The sequence below is a fragment of the Callorhinchus milii genome, unplaced genomic scaffold (assembly GCF_018977255.1).
Source record: "Callorhinchus milii isolate IMCB2004 unplaced genomic scaffold, IMCB_Cmil_1.0 Scaffold18, whole genome shotgun sequence".
Taxonomy (NCBI): domain Eukaryota; kingdom Metazoa; phylum Chordata; class Chondrichthyes; order Chimaeriformes; family Callorhinchidae; genus Callorhinchus; species Callorhinchus milii.
In genome coordinates this window covers 1132016-1143870 of record NW_024704759.1, presented here as the reverse complement: position 1 = coordinate 1143870, position 11855 = coordinate 1132016, and positions in this window count along the sequence as shown.

Here is an 11855-nt window from a genome sequence, read left to right as displayed (position 1 = left end):
CCTGCAAAGCACTTTGAGACGCCTCGATGACATGATACAGCGCTGCATCATACTAAAACCCTCATTCAAACCTTTGTCGCCACCCAGCCTAGACTATTCAAACAGGCTCCTCGCTGGCCTCCTGAGCTCCATCATCCATCATCCAAAAGCTCCAATTTATCCATACCTCCGCTGCCTGCATCCTCACCTGGTGGCTGAGATACTATATGCCTCTACCCTCTGTAACCCCCATCAAACCTATCTCCTTCGCCATGCCTATGGTCACCTCCCCCCATTCCCTCATTTGAGGTCTTTCTGAAGCACTCAGGAAATATTATCCTACATGAATTCAAATTTGGAATGATCTGCCTGAAAGGGCAGTGAAGTCTGATTCGATAACAACAACAACAACAACAAGATTCCATTTATAAAGCGCCTTTCACGTCAGGAGGACGTCCCAAGGCGCTGCACAGTTGGGTCATGACCCGAGCAGGGGGGAAATGGTCAGGGTGAGGGGAGGGAAGGGAGGGAGCGAGGAGGGGGAAGAGAGTCGAGAGGGGAGCTGAAGGCTCGGTCAAAGAGAAAGGTTTTGAGACCGGCCTTGAAGGAGGAGAGGGAGGAAGCGGCGAAGGCACTGGGGGATAGAGTTCCAGAGCCTCGGGGCTGAGAGGCTGAAGGCCCGACCACCGATGGTAGGGCGATTGGGGCGGGGGACGTGGAGCAGACCGGAGCCGGAGGAACGGAGGGTACGGGCAGGTAGGTAGGGGGATAGTAGGTTGGAGAGGTAGGAGGGAGCAAGGCCGTGAATGGCCTTGTAGGTGAGGATGAGGATCTTGAAATCAATCCTCTGGGGGATGGGGAGCCAGTGGAGGCGAGCGAGGGCGAGGGTGGGAGTGATGTGGTCCCGAAGCCTGGTGCGGGACAGTACACGAGCTGCAGAGTTCTGAATGACCTGCAGCTTGTGGAGGGAGGTGGCGGGAAGGCCGGCGAGGAGAGAGTTCCCATAGTCCAGCCTTGAGGTGACAAAGGCGTGAACCAGGGTTTCAGCAGCGTGAGGGGTGAGGTAATGCCGTAGTCTGGCGATATTCCGGAGGTGATGGAAGGCGGTGCCAGTTGTGGTGCGGATGTGAGGGAGAAAGGACAGCTCAGGGTCGAACAAAACGCCGAGGTTCCTGACTGGCTTTGAGAGGTGGAGAGTGCAGCCTTGGATGCTGATGGTGTCGGCGCCTGAGGTGCGGAGGCGCTGACGTGAGCCAATCAGGAGGGCCTCGGTTTTTCGCACGTTGAGCTGAAGAAAGTTGTCTCTCGTCCAGGACTCGATGTCGGACAGGCAGGCTGTCAGGACATCGGTGGTCGTGGAGTTGAGAGTAGAGGAGGAAAGGTAGAGTTGGGTGTCATCCGCATACATGTGGAAGTTAACTCCATGTCTGCGGATGATGTCACCAAGGGGGAGCATATAGAGGGTGAAGAGGAGGGGACCGAGGACAGAGCCCTGAGGGACACCACATGAGACAGTACGGGGGGTGGAGGAGAAGCCATTCGTCGAGACAAAGTGAAGACGGTGAGAAAGGTACGACCTAAACCACTCAAGGACAGTGCCTTGAAGGTTGAGGTGGGAGGACAAGCGGTGGAGTAGGATAGCGTGGTCGACCGTATCGAATGCTGCCGATAGGTCGAGGAGGACGAGGAGGCAGAGGGAGCCCTGGTCACAGATGGTCAGGATATCATTGGTGACCTTGACCAGGGCAGTTTCTGTGCTATGGGCAGCACGGAAACCTGACTGAAGGGGTTCGAAAAGTGAATGGGTGGAAAGGAAAGAGCGCAGTTGGGAGGCGACAACTCTTTCCAGGACCTTGGAGAGAAAGGGGAGGTTGGAGATGGGCCGGTAGCTTGATAGCTGCGACGCATCAAGGGAGGGTTTTTTCAGGGTGGGCGTGATGATGGCAGTTTTTAAGGGAATGGGGACAGAGCCAGAGGAGAGGGACAGGTTGATGATGTCGGTGATATGGGGGGCAAGAAAGTGGAGATAAGGAGTGGAGTGGGGATGGGGTCAAGGGAGCAGGTGGTTGGTTTTAGGAATAGGATGAGTTTGGTGACAGAGGGTGGGGAAACGGGTACAAAAGTGAGTAGGGGAGGATGGGTAGCAGTCGGAGTGTGGGAGTGAGGGGGTGGGTGGGGGGTGGGTGGATGTTGGAGGGGAAGTGACCGCGGAGCGGATTCCCTTGATCTTGGATTCAAGGAAATCCAGCATCTCCTCGCAGTGAAGGTTGGAGGAGATGACCTGCGCGGGGTGGCGGGGGGGACGGAGGAGTCGGGTTGTGGTGGAAAACAGTAGCCTGGGGTTGTTCTTCGCCTCCAGGATTATCCTGGATAACAGCTTTTAAGAGAGAACTGGACAGGTATCTGGGGAAGACGGGTTTGCAGGATTATGGGGAAAAAGCTGGTGATTGGGGTTAGTGAAAGTGACGCTCTGTCAAAGAGCCGCACAGACTCAATAGGCCGAATGGCCTCCTTTTGTGCCGTAACATTCTATGAATCTATGAAATCTATGAAGGGAGTTATATAAATGCAAGTTCTTGATGTATCTCTTTGACTGCACTTTATCTTCTTCATCCCCTACCTTCCTTTTTAGTAATCTCTTAACCAGGCTGATTAATATTAATATAATAGAAGCTCCAATAGCTCGGTTTCTTTCAGACAGTAGTGATAGGCTACAGTCAAGTTAATCAGATATAGTTTATTTCAGAGAGATACATTTAAATAATTCATCTTTATGACACACAAAATGTCCAACAGACTTTGGAATAACCTTGTAAAAACGTGCAACAGGTTAGAAGGAAATTATAACACAACAACAAAATTACATTGTATAGTGCCTTTCACAGCGGGAGGATGTCCCAGGGCACTGGACAATCAAAGTTTCGGACCCGAGCTGGGGGGGGGGGTCGGGATCGGGGAGGGTAAGGGCAGGAGGGAAGAAGGGTAACCGAAGGCATGGCCGAAGATTGGATTATTGAGACAGGTCTTGAAGGAGGCAAGGGAGGGGGCAAGGCGGAGGGACTGCGGGATGGAATTCCAGAGGGTGGGGGGAGAGTGGCTGAAGGCTCCGCCCACCAGTGGTGGGGTGGGTGAGGCAGGGATGGGAAGCAGGCCGGAGCCCGATGAATGGAGGGAGCGGGCAGGTTGGTACGGGGTTAGGAGGTTGCAGAGGTAGGGTGGGGGGCAAGGATGTGGTGTGGAAAAGGGTCAAACAAGGTTGAGGGTCAAACAAGGTGCTAAGGTTCTGGACTGGCTCGGTGAAGCGGAGTGTGCATCCATGGATAGTGATCCTGTCAGTGCCTGAGGTGTGCAGGCAATGATGGGGGCAAATCAGAAGAGCCTCGGTCTTGTTGATGTTCAGCTGCAGAAAATCAGCTCTCATCCAGGACTTTATGTCTCACAGACATTCTGTTAGGACAGCAGTGGTCCTGGAGTCGAGGGTGGAGGTAGAGAGATATAGTTGGGTGTCATCCGCAAACATGTGGAAGTTGATCCCATGTCTGCTCACCAAGAGGGAACATATGATATTGAAAAGAAGGGGACCAAGGACAGAGCCCTGAGAACGTCGCACAAGACGGTGTGGATGCCAGAGGAGAAACTGTTTGTGGAGATGAAGTAGCGACGGTGTGAGAGGTAGTATCTGAACCATTCAAGAACAGAACTATGAAGGTTGAGGTGAGAGGAGAGGGGTTGGAGGAGGGTAGAGTGGTCAACAGTATCGAAGGCAGCGGAAAGGTCAAGGAGGACGAGGAGGCAGAGGGAACCCTCGTCGCAGATGGGCAAAATGCCATTTGTCAATTTGACCAAAGTTGTTTCTGTGCTATGGGGACACGGAAATCCAATTGGAGGGATTCGTGAAGGGAATGGCGGGAGAGGAAGGAGTAAAGCTGAAAAGCAACGACTTGTTCCAGGAGCTTGGAAAGGAAAGAGAGGTTGGAGATGGGGCGGTAATTTGAGAGCAGGGATGGGTCCAGGCAGGGTTTTTTAAGGATAGGAGTGATGACAACAACAACAATAAGAACAAAATTGCATTACACAGCACCTTTCACGTCAGGAGGATGTCCCAAGGCACTGGACAATCAGTGTTTCGGATGACGGACATTTTTAATGGGGTGGGAATGGTGCCAGTGGACAGGGAGAGGTTATGATGCCAGTGAGTAGAGGGGCAAGGAGGTGGAGCTTGGAGGTAAGGAGAGGGCTAGGGATGGGGCCGATGGAGCAGGTGGTCGGTTTCATGTGGGTTATAGTGGTGGTGAGAGGAGGGGGAGACAGGTTCGAAGGTATGGAGGGAGGGATGTGTAGAAACCGAGGTGTGAGGGGGAGATGGGGAGGGGGTAGTAGACGGAAGGGCAGAGGCAGCTGACTTTGGTTTCGAGGAAGTCCAGCATCACTTCGCAGTTGGCGTTGGAGGACAGGATGAGCGAGGCATGAGAGGGTGGGCGGAGGAGCCAGTTGATGGTGGAGAAGAGGAGCCTGGGGTTGTCCTTGGCCTCCAAGATTGTCTTGGAGTAAAAGGACGATTTAGTGAAGGTGAGGGCGAAGCAATAAGTTTTGATAAGGTCCAGCCAGATCTGCCGATGAGCTGTTAAGTTACATTTGAGCCAAGTGCATTTGCCGGCACACACCTGTACCTTGATGGAGCGGAGGTAGCTTGTGTACCAGGGTGACTTCCCTGAGTAGGAGGCAGTTCTGGAAGTAAGGGAAGCAAGGGCATCTAGAGTGGGAGATAGGGACTTGTGGAGGAGAGTGACCGAGGAGGATAGGACATTGCGGGAGGAAGCCCCGAAGGGGAGGAGTTTAGATGACTCCAAGGCAGTGGAGAGGGTGGGGGGCAATTTGATGTAGTGCCTTACCGCTTCAAAGCACTTCATAGAAGTCATGGTAAGTGTCTGGGTGATTTGTAGGGGAAAAAGTAAAAGTTCTTTTATCTGGAGAAATGTCCATTCCTGGTTCCTCCTCTGACCACTTTCTGTGTCACTGACTAACAGAGGAAATAGCTCGCAAACACAGAGAAGAAACAAACACGCATCCTTTGTCTGGCATTGATCAAACTTTAATACAGTACTTATCTCAGGGTCCAGATAAGGATTAAACTTTCTCAGATCATAAAACACCTGAACCTTGAAAAGTACATTCCAATTGGTGTAATAGTAACAAACATCTAAAACTACACAGTTTTGCAGACATTGACTAGGTACCATGTGATTATGCACACAGTAAGGTCCCACAAGCGGTTATGAGATGAATGGTTAATGTATCTGTTGCCCTGGAGATCAGGAGAAACTCATCATAGGATTATTAAAGTTCACCCAGAGATCAGACAGACTGGAGGTGGGGGGGGGGGGGGTGGTTGTGGAGAGGGAGGTTGGGAAGTGGCAATTGGCATCTTCTCCTGTGAGCCTGTGAATGATTCCAGAACTAGTCATAACTGTCTTGGGAATCCAGAGCACATGTTAAGGTCGGTAAATCATGTGTCATAAAGAAAGTCCAAAGCACTAAAGTGCCTGACATTGCTACTGCCCTCTTGCCTCGTGGTGGGATCACAGGAGAGATATGGAAGAAGGAAATCCATCGGCCCATTTGATCTCACCGACCTTCTTCCCAGATCAGGACTATCAAACCCTAATGGACAGATTGTAAAATCACAACGATAATCATAATCCTCACATTTGTTATTGCACCCATCACATCGGGAGAACGTCTCAAAGCACTTCACAGGATTGACTGTAAAATTTAGTGATTGTGTGTTTCATAGGCCAACATGTTTAGTGCCGCTCTTATTATTGGGAATAAAATGGGCTGAGAAGATCTGTCATGATCTAAAAATGATTCAATAATCCGGCAGGACAGGCTCGATGTGCTAAATGGCCCCCTTCTGTTCATATCTTCGTCTACAAAACTCACAGCCACTATACTTTATAGTCAGGCAAAAACGAGATGCTTTAAGGCCTCCTCCCAACTTGAAAGGCCCTGGATCAATTGCTCGGATTACTATTATTGTAGTGTTCCTATCCTCAATATTTTTCTACATCTCTGGTATTTTGGGATCTCAACTCAACTCCTTCAACTGAAGTCAGGTGAATTAACGGATCAGAGATTTTCAGATGATACAAAGTGGGACACTAAGTAGCCTAGAGTCTGTAACAGCAACCTCTTCAGAGCTAGCTTAGCGGACTGAATTCAAAATTGGCCAATAATAAAATGCAGGAGATGAGGATCAACTGGGAAAGCCCAGGATTTAGGAGTAGTAAAATGCAAAGGCTGCTATTTTGGGATATCTCAGAGCCACATTCCTCTAAAAATAGCAACATAAAAAAATTCGCTAAACTTCACTAGAGCAAAGTTAACCAAATAACGTGACGTCAGTTTATTCCCAAATGACTGGGGGACAACAGATACCCAAGTGAGCACCTGCTCTCTCTCAATGGTGTCTATGCTGGTGCTCGCTCCTCCACTGGAGCTCTCTACTCTAATCCCATTTCCCTGCAACAACTCACAGAAGGACAGGCATAGACACACACACACACATAGAGACACAGACGCAGAGACACACAGAGAAGAAAATAATGCTAATCGCGTGCTTCAGACATATAAACCTAACCCATCCGATCTGGCAAATGTAAAGCTTGCCCCGGGCAGACACAGAAGATCCGGGCACGCAGACAAACACATCGAATTAACTGCATCTGGTCGAGCTGTGAAAGAAAATAATTATGTCCATCAGTCGTAGGGCGCATCTGGGCACAGACTCGCATCCACAAGCAAAGGCATTAGTCCTGTCTCAAACACGTGCAGAATAATGTCTGGTACAAACTACACATTCCAGCAGTGCACAAATTGGCTCCAATTTATAATAATGTATAATAATTCTTGCATTTGATATAGCACCTTATCACATTGTCAAGACATCTCTAAGCGATTCAGAGAATATACTGTTTCAATACAATATATTTTAATATATTATGCTACAAACACAGTCATTACACCAGACTGAAATTGCCTGTGAAGCTCATATGATTTTTTTTGACATTGCCAATACTCTGTGAAAAATGAGGATTATTATTATAAATACGCTAATAGAATTCCTCCATCTGTGTCATAATCCCGTACAGAGCACTTTGCCAAACTCGGGCTATTATGGTTAGCTGGCTGGGGCCGGGCACACCCTACACACAGGAGATTTCACACGTGAAAAGACATAGCCTCTTCGTTTCAAAACAAAAGAAACAACAAACAAAGAGCGGGGGGAAAGGAAAGCCTCAATGGCTGTGTTCAGACCTGCGGACTGCAGAGTGGCACCGACTCTAAGCTCTCATCGCTACTCAAAATACTTCATCTGCAGTCAATTAAAGTCTAGTTTTGTGTCAGGCTTTTGTTTCCCCTTATTCCCTTCTCCCACTCACACCTCATTTTGTTCATCCCCCTGCTTCCGTTTCCACCCCCCCATCACACCGTCCTTCCCAGTCCAGTCGCTGCCTGTATCATTCACGCTCCCCATGTGGTCTATAAAAGAGACGTTTTTTGTTTGTGTGCAAGCATCACGCAGTCTCCAACCTCATTGTTCCTGAAAGCAGGACAGGGCAAAAGCAAAATCCTTCACAGCCCCCTTTCCCACCCCCTCCCCTTCAGTCCTCGTTTCACTGCTATGCACAAATCGCTATGCACAAATCGGCTGCCGCGTTCGCCCACAAATCGCAGTCACTAGACTTTACAGTAAAATCCAGTGAAGTGCTTTGTGATTGTGATGTGAAAGGCACTGAGATTATTTATCTCAAACCTTCTGCAAATGACAGCTCACACCATCATGGGGCAGGGGAGGGGGAAAATCCCCTTTCTTAACTCTACATCTCCCTCCCAATAAAAACATCAAAGACAAGGCAGCGATTCTACAGGGTCTTGTTTGAGCTCTTTGCTCTTGCATTCCCCGATGTCTGTGATGTATTTTACAACAAATAATTCTTGCACTTGATATAGCTCCTTATCACAACTTTGAGATGTCTCAAAGCATTTCACAGAATACACTATAAAGTGAATTTTGTGGGTGAAACATGGCAGCCAGTTGCACAAAGCAGCGTCCCACAAACAGTCATGGATTGAGTGACCACATCTTTATTCTTTTTGGATTTTTGGAGGGATTGTTACTCCTGGAAAAGCAATCTGTCAATTGATTTAACAACCGAATTCCTACTTACTGCTGGGTAAGCAGAGGCGAGTGGAGTAAAGAAACTTGCCCAAAGTTTTGCCCTGCCCATGAATTAAACTCAGTTCCTCTTGCTTGCGAGGCGAGTGCTCTAACTATTAAGCTACAGAATTCCACTCGAGATGGGGAAGGAAGTTCGGGATGAGTGGTGTGTGGAGGGGGTGCAGGGGTGAGGGGTGTAGGGGGAGTGGTGGGTTCTTGCTCCTTAGGAAAAGGAAACCTTGGGCAAGTTTCCTTATTCCACATGCCAAATAATAATCCCTCAAAAAAAACAATAATAAATTGGGCACTCAATCCACGACTGTTTGTGGGACGCTGCTGTGCGCAATTTGGCTGCTGCATTTCGTCCACAAATATACAGTCGATTCAATTTACAGTATAATCTGTGAAGCGCTTTGAGATGTCTAGAAGACATGAAAAACGCTATATCAAATGCAAGGATTGTTATTATTATTGTTATTATAGGATTTGAAAGTTAAAATTCCTGATTGATTTTTTTTTGCTCGGTATCATTCACCTTCACTGGAGATCACTCGAAAGAGGGACCTTTCCAAAACACTGTCAGAATCAAGCCTTTTATCGTAAACTTTTTCGAAAAATCGTTTTCTTTTTATTAACAAACCGCTTTTTCTCTCTTCTGTAAAATTCTAATGCAGCCTGGTTTTATATTTCTGGCATGTCTTTGCCTCGCTGACCAAAGAGTTTAAATTGATCCCTTAGAGACACAAGCCCATGTCAGCGTTTCTCCCTTTTGTTCCCTTTGATGGTTTGCCGAGAAATGGCAGAGCACTTTCCCTTAAAATAAAAAAATCTTAAATGCTCCCCAAGGCCTGTTAAAAGCACAGCAGTGCCTCTCCCCCACTCAGCGCACACAAAATAAACAGCCACACCTTTGACGGTAATTACCTCTGAGAGGCTTTAGTTGGGCGACCATATACTGTGAACCAAATCCAAGGACACAGCTATAAAAAATTTAACTCACCACAATTGTTTATGTTGGCAGTTACCTGAGAAGCTGTGTTTCTCTGATGAGTCAATCTGTTTTGGAATGTTCTTGTTCTTATTCATATGCAGCGCCTTATCATGTCTTTGAGACGTCTCAAAGCACTTCACAGAATATACTGTAAAGTTAATTGACTATATTTTGAGGGCAAAACACGAAACCAATTGCGTACAACAGCGTCCCACAAACAGTTGTGGATTGAAGTGACCAATTTATTACTTATTTTTTTGAAGGAATTATTACCCTTGGAAAAGCAATCTGCCAATTGACTAACAACCGGGTTCCTACTTACTGTGAGGTAAACAGAGGTGTGTGGAGTAAGGAAACTTGCCTAAGGTTTCACCCTGCCGGGAATCGAACCCAGTTCTCTTGATTGCGGGGGCGAGTGCTCCAACCACTGAGCTACAGGACTCCACAATATCAAACTTGAGGGAGTATTGTTCTGACACTCAGCCACTGCTGGGAGCTGAGCGACCCGTCGTTCTCCCCTCGCTATATGGCACACACTAACCTCCCGCAAAAAATGCCGGTGAGGGGAGCAATTTTTTTTAAATGGGAAAAATAACGCTCACAGGGTGGCTGTTCATGCAGACAGACAGACAGACAGACAGACAGACAGACAGACAGACAGACAGACAGACAGACAGACAGACAGACAGACAGACAGACAGACAGACAGACACCATAGACCATTCCCCTCCTCCCACCTCTCCCCTGCACACAACCATGAGGTGAATGACCAATTTTATCTGGGAGGGGGAAAATTGTCAGTCACGGACAAGGAGAGAGAGACCACGGTGGGATCTTTAATGTTCACCTGAATAAAAAGACTGACGGGTGCTTGGCTTTGGCTGCCATGTTTGCCCATAAAACACAAGTCGTTACACACCACAGTAAGTTCTGTGAAGCGCTTTGAGACATCCTCATCAGATGAAAAGCGATATATCAAATGTGAGGAATAGGATTATTTTTTCTACTTTGACAACGGGGCGATGGCTGTTCGGGAAGGGATGAAAATCAAACAATCTAGAGAGCTTTCCTCACGGTAACCGTTGCCGAAATAATTACCTCAGCCCCCTGCACAGGCTGTACCTCGCTAAGCCACTCTAATTGTTCCGAGGCGGTCACCTGAAGGAAGAAATTAGCTTCTTCTGCATAGGTTTCAATGCCCCGCTTGTCGGCTTTCCCAACTCTTCCCTCCACAAGCTGCAGATCATCCAGAACTCTGCAGCTTGTGTCCTCTCCCGCACCAAACTCCATGACCCCATCACCTCCAGCCCCCCTCAGGCCATTCACTCACAAAATACACAATCAAAAAACAATATATCGGTATATCCTACGCTTTGAGACACCTCAACTACGTGATAAGGCACTGGATCAAATGCAAGGATTATTATTACTATTTTTTAGCTGTCTCACACACCCCTCTGCCCTGTCAATCTGCCTTTTTTCCTTTTATACATTCTCCTTTTCAAATATTTGTCTAGTGGTGTGAAGTGTTTTGAGGCGTCCTCCCAGCATGGAAAGTGCCTAATGCATGTAAACTGCAATTTCCCTTTTGAAAGTAATTACAGAGTCTACTTTCAACCCGTGATTCCATGTAAAGTCCAAATAAACTTCTTTCTGTAAGTATGTGTATATGTGTCTGAACGCGTGTATCTATATGTGTCTGTATACATATGAGTTTGTGTTGTATGTGCCTATTTTCTATTTGTGTGTGTGCGTGTCTGTGTATGTGTGTGTGTGTGTCTGTGTGTGTGTGTGTAAAAGAAAATTCTCCTAACCTCTCCGTTGATACTGAATTTAAACTCATGCACTGCAGTTACCAGCTTCCCTGATCGGTTGTTATTTTCAGTTCAGTTCTGATTCAGGAGGTTCTTCGCAACCTTAAACGTGCCCCGCGAAACTGCCTCAGGAATCCAATAGAAAACACAATGAAACACAATTTTCTGTAGAATTAAGGTTAAGTCGGAGTCAGCAAGACACACGGACTGAGGTTTGGGATTACCGCTCGCTCCCCGCCTGCTACTTTCACATAATTGTAAACACCTTTCAAAATTCAAATACTGTACCCAGCAAGCAAACAGAAGTGAGTTTCTCTCTCCCCATATCCTGGCCGACAATCTGTCAAATAAAGTCACTCATTCACTTCACGGCTGTTTGTGTGACATTACTGTGTGCAAAATTGACTATCACGTTTGCCCACACTTTATTTCAGAGTGAAATCTTGCGAAGCGTCCCCCTGATGTGGAAGGTATCAAATGCAAGGCTAGTTATCACTATAATAATAATAATCCTTGCATTTGATATCATGTCTTCGAGACGTTTCCAAGAGCTTCACAGAATATACTGTAAAGTGAATTGACTGTATATTTTGTGGACATAATACGGCACAATTGCGCACAGCAGTGTCCCAAAAACACTTGTGGATTGAGTGACCAATTTTTTATTTTAAGTTTTCTTTTTTTAAAGGACTGTTACTCCCGGAAAAGCGATCCATCAGTCGACTAACAACCGGGTTCCTACTTACTGCTGGATAAACAGAGGTGTTTGGAGTAAGGAAACTTGCCTAAAGTTTCACCCTGCCCGGGAATTGAACCAAGTGATCTGACCACTAATCTAAAGGATTCCGTT